The sequence below is a fragment of the Macaca nemestrina genome, chromosome 4 (assembly GCF_043159975.1).
Source record: "Macaca nemestrina isolate mMacNem1 chromosome 4, mMacNem.hap1, whole genome shotgun sequence".
Taxonomy (NCBI): Eukaryota; Metazoa; Chordata; class Mammalia; order Primates; family Cercopithecidae; genus Macaca; species Macaca nemestrina.
The window spans coordinates 91,329,929-91,340,787 of record NC_092128.1 but is presented as its reverse complement, the minus strand read 5'-3'; positions in this window follow the sequence as shown (position 1 = coordinate 91,340,787).

Below are 10,859 nucleotides of genomic sequence, written 5' to 3'. Positions count from 1 at the left end.
AAGGCAGGGCAAGGTAAACAGGTTTAGGATCGGCTAGTTTGAATAATGTCTCCAGTTGCCTGGTAACTGGCCCTGCAGTGATTAGGGCAGGGGGATAGTGTGAAAGCCTGATAAAGGATGTGGTTGAGAATATAGGCTCTGGATTGGTTGGCTTCCATATAAAAGGTATATTCCTGGGGAATGAGTTGTTTTCTATCTCTAGGCCCTAGGATAGCGAAGCATCAGAAAACACAGAAAATAAAAAACCTAATTAGTACAAGGGGAAGCTCCTGTGCTGTCACTATAAAACAGGACAAATGCTTGAATTCATACATTAGATGTACTTGTTGCGTGTGTGTGTGTGCTGGGGATGGGGGTTGGTGGTTTCTTATACACTAGCCTTATTCTGATGTAATATGTTAATATTCTATCACTTTTTTTTAGGAATTAAAAGGCACTCTTTAGCAGCTTTAAATTCTTGATAGACTAAGTATTATAAAGGCATTTTAAATTTGGAGCCAGAAAAAATTGAACTCTATGGCAACATCTGGCATCCAAGTCCATGTGTTCTGCAATTCCATGTGTGGCCAAAGAGAAGTAATAATTGGTTTTCTTCCTTGGAACACCAAGCACTCAAATATCGTGAGTGGAGACCTGAGAAAATTTATAAATGAAGAACTGTATCCCAACAGTTGCCACTACAGGCATGGAAGCAGGAGGTTAGCTAAGATCTCACTGGTTCCTGATAAAAACGATAATTTTCCACACAGACCTAATACTGTCTAGTGAGCCTCTGAGAAAAGTGGGTCTGGGTAGAGGCCCCAGCTATAGGGTAGAAGTGATCAGGATACAGACAAAAGAGGAGGGAGGGGTCAGAGAATGGAATGCCAAGAAGGAAGGCTCTTTGAGCACAGCCATTATCCCATTTTTCAAATGGCCTCATCTGATCAGAATGGTGGTTTTCCTTTTACCTCCCCCAACACCTATGGTAGATTTTCTGCTTCTTGGAATTCTGGCTTCTAGAACTACAGAAACATGTATAGGTGACTGAAAGGCTTCAACATGAAGGGCAGCAGAGGTATGGCATGACTTGTTTTAGCATTTGTGTAAATGAAGTTAACCTATATGTTTTAGAAAGACTCTCTTGACAGATGGGATGGCTAATTGGTGCAGCCACAGGACAAGATGTACCCATATCAGTAATACGACTTTTGCCAAGAATCTTAGGAATGTTTGCTTGAAATTATTTTTAAAATATTTTGAGCCATAGAATTGTGATAGTCACCTCACATCTCTAAGCTTTGATTTGCTCATCAGCAAAATAAGGAAGTTGCCTGTATGTCAGTGGGCCCTTACAAATTCTATGATTCTAAAATTCTATGACGTAAAATTCTAAAATTCAATGTTCCATTGCAGTCTCAGGGGTGCAATGGATCACACACCATGTTAGTCATAAGATCTGGGTCAGAACATATTTTCTACTTGTTTGCCGCATCACTTTATGTCCACAGTTCTTAGCTAGAAGTTACTCTGTCCCCCAGCAGAGGATATCTGGAAAAGTCTGGAGACATTTTAGGTTGTTATAATTGGCAGGGGCTGAGGAGAAGGTGCACTAGTGGTAGAATAAAAAGATGCTGCTAAACATGCCACATTGCACAGGACAGAGCCCACAACAAAGAATTATCCAGCACAATAATGCCGAAGTTAGGAAACCCTAATTTAGATAAATCAGCTCAATTTTTATGATTCTTGGCTTTTGTATTAAATACTTGTGTTTTTGAGGATAGTAAATGAGATTGCTATGAAAGCACAAAGTAAGTGATAAAGCATGGTGACATCTGTGGTCATTGATCTAGGGTGTTGCCTCTGCAGGGATAATAGCAGAGAGGGAGGTCTGCTGGTGGGGCAGAGCTGGCTGGCACACAGCAGTGAGGGGTAACCACTGACATTTTGCAACTTGGGAGGTGTTACAAAGTGAAATTTATTGCTTCCTTGACACTTTTATTATCATTGGCTTTTCCTCTTTCTTTTCCTATGGTCTTTTTGATGGAATTTCCTGGAAGGCTTAGGGAACACTGATGTCTGGACAGTGTAGTGGCTGAGATCCCGAGCTTTGAAGTTAGGCAGATGTAAGCATGAATCCTACTTTATCATTTCTGGGCTGTGTAATTTAACTTTTCTGGCACCTAGATCTTTCATCATTAAGGTGGTTGCAACATTTCCTACATTATTAGGCTGTCCTGAAGATTCAAAGAGATATTTCATGTTAAACCAAGTATTTGATCACAGAATAAATGGGAGCCTTCATCATCACCACCGTCATCACTATTGTCCGCAGTTAGTGCTATATAGTCACTTGAAGCACCTTTGCTCTTTACTTTTCTGTCACCTAACTCTTTCTCCAGTGGAGAAAATTTTCCTTGGTTTACTTGTGAGCAAGTCAGTACCCACTCCTTTTCCCTGGTAAAATTAGCCATCTAAATTTGTATTAGATTGGAATACAAATAATAGTTTCAAATATAAAGTTGCACAAGCAATGCAACAAAAATTCCTCTGTGGAGGCTAAAGTGACTCCATCTTGCTGCTAATCCGCCATGTTGACTTCTGGGAATGCCTAAAGATTTCTATTTTCCTGTACTTACTGTAAATCCTGCTTTTAGGTCAAAACAACCTTGATATTATCCTAAAGACATACTTGCCATAAATTCTGTCCTTAACTAAATTCTTGCCATTCTGATTCTTACCAGTTGAAGAGATTGACTTTGATTGTCATATACATTCCTTTGCTACTCTATATAAGCCCTGGTTCTCAGTGCTAACAGTATGGGTGGGAATCCAGCATCTTGTCTCTCAGCTGCCTGTGACATGGCCTCTGTTCATAAGCCCCCATTAAATGTTTCTTTCTGAGAAACCAGATATGTCAGCCTCTTTCTTTGGCCTCTCAGCTTCTGTGGACTTTGTGGTGAAGTTTGCATAGATGTGCTCACCAAAGAACACCCTTCCTCCCTGCAAAAACAACAGAAAGAGGCGGGAAGGGGGGAAGTTACTGACTATAAGTTACAGAATTTTGTTGCTAAAAAGAATCCTATAGCACAGGGATTCCCTACCTAGTTTTACATCAGAATCTCCTGGGGATCTTTTTTAAAATGCAGAATCTGGAACTCTAACCAAGCCCTGCTGAATCAGAATCTTTGGGATAAGACCAAGAAGTGTGCACTTTCTGAGAGTTTTCTGGGTTTCTGAGTGACTAGGTTTGGAAACCATTGATCAGAACTTAACCAGAGTGCCTCTCAATCCTGGAGCATGTAAACGATACAGACACCAGGGTTCCATATGATACCTATTGGACGGAATCTCTGAAAGTGGTCGTCCTTGACGTAATCATAGATAGGCTTGACTTCACTGCAATCCTGAGACTAGGCTGGAAAGGATTATTATATCCGATTTTTGGTTGAGTCTGAGGACTAAGAAACCTTAAGCAATCTGCTTATGTTGAATAAATGTGGCATATTTCATTATTTGTCCAAATTATTTGCTGCCCCTCCTTACTATACCCTCTCTGAAGCCCCTTCCATTGCGAGGAGTATACTTACTCTCCGATTGACCTCTGGCTTAGCCTTGTAACTTGCTTTGACTGATGAATGTGACTGGAAGAGGCCTGTGTCTTTTCTAAGCAGAAACTTAAAGAGTCATCTCATCTGTCAATTAGTTGTTTTCCCTCTGTCATCAGAATAGCATGTCCTTATTAGCAGTTGTTTCTTCAGCCTGAATCCCAGAAGGAAGAAGTATTAGAATAGAGATGCAGCCAAACTGCAATGGTCATTAATGTGAGCGTGAAACAGATCTAGGTTGTTTTCACCCCTGAGATTTTGGGATGACTAACACTCCTCATGGGCCACCACCCACCAATAATGGAAGAGTGAGAATTAGAGCCAGGTTTTCTGTCCATTTCCCCACCCCTGTGCCGCCCTCCTGTGGTTTCTGTTATAATACTGAGAAGGAGAGGAAGATGGTTGAATTTGTCTTAAGTGGAGAGAGGATTATTTGCTCCCACATCAGAGCTGAAACTGAGAGAAGGTGTGTTTTTTCTCTACTCACTTAGAATTTAGAATGGAGACCTCAAATTTCTTCTAGCGCAGAAATTCTATTATTCTGTATTCCCAAAGGAACATCACTCCATTTTTGCTACCTATGCCAGTCCTATTTGTGGAGTTACGTAATTGAAGCCTGTCTGTGGCATTAATCTGTGGGATTGGCTGTGAAATAAACCATTGTATATAATAATACTTAACATAAGAAAAATGTTTGCTACATTCCAAATAATAAGCAAAAAAGTAAACTTTTGAAACAAGATCTTGCTTTACCTTAGGTTCAGGTAAAGCTTAGAAGACCAACATGATGTTTTCTAAGGAAACACGTTTTATAAGGGTGATTGTGATTCCCGTGCTGCCCACAGGGGGGCCACAGAAATCAGGACTGCACAATATTTTCTTGCGATCAATTTGTTTACATATTTATTCCTAGGCCTGTTTTCTCCTGCCACAAAGCCAGGTTCCTTGAGTTAAAAGGGTCACTTTTTCAACGGTTATATATAACAATAATTATAGTCTGCTCCAGTTCTTCTACATCCTTCATCATTATTCAGATTTTGAGGTCTATGGCAGATTAGAATTCCTACGTAATTTTCAGAGATTTGAGATATTTTCCTCAGCCTCATTATTTTGCAGCATAAACATCGGAAATCAGAAGCAACGAGGTAATTTAAATGAGGATCAGAATGAGTTATTGACAATTTCAGATAAAAAAACAGATTTTTGGTTTTAAAAAATATCGCATTGGAAAGAGGAGGACAATTATTTCCAGTAAAATGTAAAGCCACAGGAATAGCTATTATTTATGGGCTACCTGCTCCAGACCGAAATCTTACTATATGGGATTGCATGGAATCCTCCCCCAAGCCGCCCGGTAGGCTGTATAGACGTCGCCTTCGATGTTTGGGATGTGAAGATGGCGTTCCAGAGACGTCAGTCTGTGATAACGATCACGTGACTTTATGGGAAGACCTGGCATCCGATCCCAAGTCCGTCAGAAGCCAAAGCCCACAAACTTCCTCTACGCCACACTGACTTTCTCTCATTTGGCTTTCAAGTGCGTTTCTACTCTGGCTATCATATTTATCACCTCAAGTTTCCTACTCAATTACATACTTTATTTCCAAAATAAATATTTATCCACATAAACCTCTATCTTCACAGGAAGCAGAAAGTTGAAAATCGCATAATCTCCATGAAAATTTCTGGTGATCTTCCTACGGGAAAGGGAAGTTGCGGTTTGCAAGGAGCTCACGCAGAGACCTCTTACCAGCAGTTTGTGGGTCGTTGGACCACAGGAGGATGGGGGAAGCCTTTGGGCAGGCAGAACACATAAATCCATATTTGAAATACCTTCATAAGCAGTGTACTTGGTGGGAATAACTTGGGTTCATTAAATATTCTGTAATATTCTCTTTCTAAATGCCTTGTCTAATTATTAAGGTCGGAAGAAACCATGCAACCTATCAACCACTAGATGTCACTGTTGCTCATGAAATAGAATGACTCATTCTGCAGTGTTTGTGTGTAGATCCTTGAATGATTCCTGTCCTCTTCCCTGAAGTTTACCCTTTAACTAAGAGCTATGAGTAATATAGAACTTGTGGCTCCTGATCACAAAAAAACTTGTGTCCTTGATGGAAGCACGATAAACCTATCTGAACAGTTACAGAATGCAAATGTGCATTCATTTATGACCAGTTACACATATGAAGAATAGAGGTAACAAGAGCTCTCAGATCCCAGAGAGAGAAATAAATGTAAACTGCACTGGCTGTGGAAACTTCCAGAGTTGTGGGATCTGGGTGCTGTTCTAATGGATGAGTAAGAGTAGGGCAGGAAGAAAGCAAGATCATTTCAAGAAAGAGGCGTGCCATGAGCATTCGTGTGATGGTGGGAAAAAAAAATACTGACTTTGGGTGAAGTAGAAGATTCATTCTGGGAAGAGTAGAGCTGGTGGTGAGGGTGACAGATCATATAGGAACAGAAAAAACGGAGGAAGTGCTTGAATTTACCTTCCATCCTGAATTTGCCTCTAGAAGTTTCTGAGGAGAGTGATGTGATGAAAATTGCACTTTAGGAAGATGAAGTGTCAGCGGTGTATAGATCCCGGAGAAAGGAAGAGTCATGTTAGGGAGATCACATACACTGCAGAAAGTGGACGATGGCTGTAGTGTCCAGGTAACAAACTATAGCAGAAGACCAGTAAGGGGAACACAAAAAAACGACTGGGCTACCCTGATGTGGCTTTCTGTAGTTGAGGAAGACCTGCTCCTGAATGGAACAAATTAAAATATCTGGAGCCTTAAACCTTGTGAATGGCCCTTCGTTGTTCTCAGGACAAGGCCCCCCGCCCCGGTCATCTAGGGCCACAGGTCCAAGCATCCTGGTGCTATGCCGTTTTCTTCTTTCAGTTCCTTGAGCTCATCACATGCCTCCTGCTTCAGGCTCTTGCCTGAGTTGTTCTCTGTCTCCATCTCCTCTTCCTCCACCCTTCCTCCCCTTACTTGAAGACTTCTCTACACATACATCAGTTTCTTTACAATACACTCTCACAGAACCAGGAGCTTTTGCATCACAACATTTATCCCTTTTCATTTATATTTCATACTTATGTAATTGTGTGATTAACGTCTGTCACTCCTTCTAAAATGTAAATTCTGTGGTAAAAGGGCTTATGTCTGCATTTGCTCTCCATCATGTCTATTCTCATCACTGTGGGAGAAAGAGAAGAATCATTGCTTCTCTACTGGGTCTCTGATGAGCCCATAGAGGGGAGGGGCGGTGACTAAGAAGCTGAGGATTTAGAGTTAAACGACTCTAGAAGAGATGCTTCTAATCATTTTAGTGTCACTCCAGGTTGCCCGAGCGTAGTAACTTTACAGTTCATTGACATGGCCTGCAGTATGGAGCCATTTGCACCCTGGGCCTTGTAGGATGTAGCATTTTACAATCCATTACAATTAAATAGCATGGAGCTATGATTGTTGGACCTGGTAACTGAGATGAAGTAAGAGATTCAAGTCATTTTGAAGATATTTCCACAAATAATAAGGACCTTTACTGAAATGGCTCTGCAAAATCATTAGAGATTTTTGGTCAAGATTTATTAACACTGCCTTTAGTAAAAGAGGTCCCTGTGGTGGCTGGGACAAATAGCTTAAAATGGTCTTTCAATTGCAAGAATACATTCATGGCCTTCTGACAATTTCTAGATCAGTCTTTGTTACAGAAAGTTTATGAATGGTTATTTGCCATGTGGCCAAGAAAACACAACAAGCATTTTGTGCGGTGATGACAGGATTTCCTGTGTTTAGCCTACTGTGTGGATAATTCATGCTGATGCCTGGCAAGTGACTTAAATTCTTTTCTTGGCTTTTTGCTAGTAACCCCCTCTTAGTAAGCAATGAGTCAATCAATGATCTCATGCAGCTAATAGAATGATTAGATCAAGAAAGACACAGTATAGCTATGGAAAGTGACTGTATTTGCATTTTGTATTGTTCTTTTATGTTTAGAGTTATACTATATTGTGTATTTGAAAAATGACCACAGTCGTATTTCCACGTCTACGTGCTTTTCTAAAACACCGCTCTGCCCTCTCAGGGTTGAAGCCTTTTCTCTTATCCTTGAAATTGGGTGCATTTTGTGACTGTTTCAACAAATTGAATATGGTGGAAGTGACACTGCATGACTTACAAGGCTAAGTCAAAAATGTGTTACGAATGTATTGTACATTTCAAAACAGTTAGAAGTGAGGACCTCAAATGTTCTCAGTGCGTAGAAATGATAAATGCTCATGGGATGGATGTCCTAAATACTCTGTCTTAATCATTACACATTTTATTTGTGTAACAAAATATTGCATGCACCCCATAAATATGTACAAATATTATGTATTAATAAAAATAAAATAAATTTTAAAATGTGTTACAGCTTCCATGTGGTTTATTATCTCCCGGGATGCTCACTTTTGCAACCCGGCCAACATGCTGTGAGGAAGCCCAGCCACGTGAGCCATCCAGGCCTACCTCGGATTCTTAGCCCACAGACTCAGCTAGGGTCTCAATCTACTGCCAATGTCAACTCACATGTAAATGAGCCTTCAGTTGATTCAGTCCCAGCCTTTGAGCTATCCTCGATGATGCCAGACAGGACATAGATGAATTATTCCCACCAGGTTCCATCTAAATTGCAGGTTTATGAGCACGACGACTATTGTTATAAGGTATGAAATTTTGGGTCACTTGTAGGTAACTGGAGAAATAGCCTAAAACAGAGAGTAAAACATTCTATTTCAGCTTGCCCTTGTGCTTTTGTTCATGCTATTCCTAGGCCCTGAAATACCCTTCTTTCCCTTCCTCTTTTTTTTTTTTTTTTTTCACTTGTCTAACTTTTCTGCTTATCCTTCGTGAATCAACTCAGGTGTGAATCTCTGTAGGAAGTCTTCCCTAACCCTTAGTTAAATGGCCATCCTATGTGTGTAAACCTCAATAATAGTCCCAGCCAAATGGGCCACCAAGATTCATTTACATGTTTGATGCTTACACCAGTCGATGCAGTCATCTTTGTATCATTAATCTACATACATTCACAGACTAACACAGTGCTGGTTCCGCCACCTACTACCTTTGTGAACTTCATCAAGTTAATCAATGTCTCTAAGACTCCCCTTTGTTATCAGTGAAAAAAGATAAAAGCTTCAACTCATAGTGTTTCTGTGAGGACTGAAGGTTAAAGTCATGGAAGTTGCTGGCATATACTAAATGCAACATAAATTAGCATAATTTCCAAATAGGAGGAAACACTCAGCATTCCAGAAAGCAGGTCTAACAAAAAGCATGTTGAGATCCATTATTCAGAGTTCTCGACACCTCCTTCCTGCTCCTCCACTGGGCAGCACTTGGCTCTCAGGGGGAGAGCAGGTACTGCTTAGAAAGGCGACATTAGTTGGATTGATGGATGGGTTTTAAAACTCATAGCAAAGGCAAAAGTCTTAAAAGCCAAGTGCTTAAGACAGATAACGTGTTTCAAAGTTCAAATGCTTGGCCTTGAATATCCGAATAAAAAATCTTGAAGGTAAAAAGGCATGCAGATTATGTCCAAATCAGCACAACACATGGTGATGTAAGATTTAGTGGGAGAAATCCTGCCCAGCCCTCCCTGTCCTCCCCACCTCCCAAACAGAAAGGAATGGATGTGTTGTATCCTAGAGTATCCTACCTGTTGCATAGCCAGGGGAGACTAGAAGCCTGTTAGAATCCCTTGGTGATCATGGAGTTGGAATAGCAGATCAGTCACGGAATGATGAAGAGCCTGGACTGAAAGCCCTGAGGGCCTCCTCACAGAGCCCTTGTGTACCCCAAGGATGAAAGAAAGCATCCAAGGGGGGTGTAGAGTATGGAAAGAGATCCAATTGATTTGAAAAAAACCTAGGGCAAGATAAGGAAGACACCGTGTGTGTGTGTGTGTGTGTGTGTGTGTGTGTGTGTGTGTGTGTGTGTATGTTGGAGGCGGTTAATGCCTCAAGGGCATTATCATCAGTGTCTCTCAGCCCATAACAACAAGCACCTGTTGAAGAGATTTACAGCTCAGCAGACACCAGACGCTGCACTAGCTACATTTTATTTTGGTATGATTGGCGTAAATTCCGAGGTGTAGGTGAATAATTTGAATACAACTTATTTAGGTAGAGATTCCCTTTTTCTTCAATTACTCCTGCCTTAGAATGGAAGGGGTCTGATAGTCTTCAAGTGGGTAGACAGCCTGGTTATGCCCAGACAGAATGGCAACAGTGCCCCCTCTGCAAGCTCCGTGGGTTTAGGGCAATTTATTGACCATTTCCTGTTGACGACCTTTCCAACAGCATGAATCCCATGGATGTGGTTTTCCAGCAGTTCCAGCCAGTTGCTCCCTAAAAAGCCAATGCACAGTACTCAGCAGAGGCCAGCGGAAATGTCCCTCTCCCTGAGAAGGGCTGCTGCATCAGGACTTGCGGCTCTCAGCAACATCAACCTTCTTATCACTGTAATCTGGAGGAGCACATGCTGTTCTCGATGATCTTGACAACGGGCTTTCTGAGAAAATGCCGTGGAAGTTGTCCTTTCCAGTTATAGCTAAACCACCAGGGTCAAATTTTATTTTGCACTCAAGATCCACAGATGAATACTATTGCAAAGCCAGGAATATCCAGAGAGAAAGTGCTCCACCCTCTGAATCATGTGCAATTCAGAAGGGAAGCACAATGAAGGAGTAGTTCTAAGAGGGAGTATTGATGGGACGGCTTAGGTTCTCATCCCAGCTTCAACATTTACCAGCTCTAAGATCTGCAAAAGTATTTTAATCTTCGTTCTTCAGTTTTCCTTTCTGTGACATAGGCAATCATATGCTTACCTCGTAGGACTTGGGAATTAAATAAGAAAACACATAAGAAGCACAGGGCCTGTCATTTTCTGAGCTCTTAATGAATGCTGGCTTTGTCATGACGTTTATTACTGCCGGCATTTATGGTGGCAGAAAACGTTGGTTGGCTGCCCTACAGGCATTTCCTGCTGCTCTGTCTTCCTTCTAATCAGAGTGCTAATTTTGTATATTTATCTGGGAACCACATGCTGATGAATTTTGATTGAACTTGCTTGTTAATAAGTGGCTCTCCTATTTCTGAGTATTCAGGGCATGGCACAATTTGCTTAAAGGGAGACCTGGGCATGTGACTTGCTGTGGCCAGTGAAATATGAGATGCTTGAAGCTACAACAATGACATTCATACTACATGTCTGTCACATTACC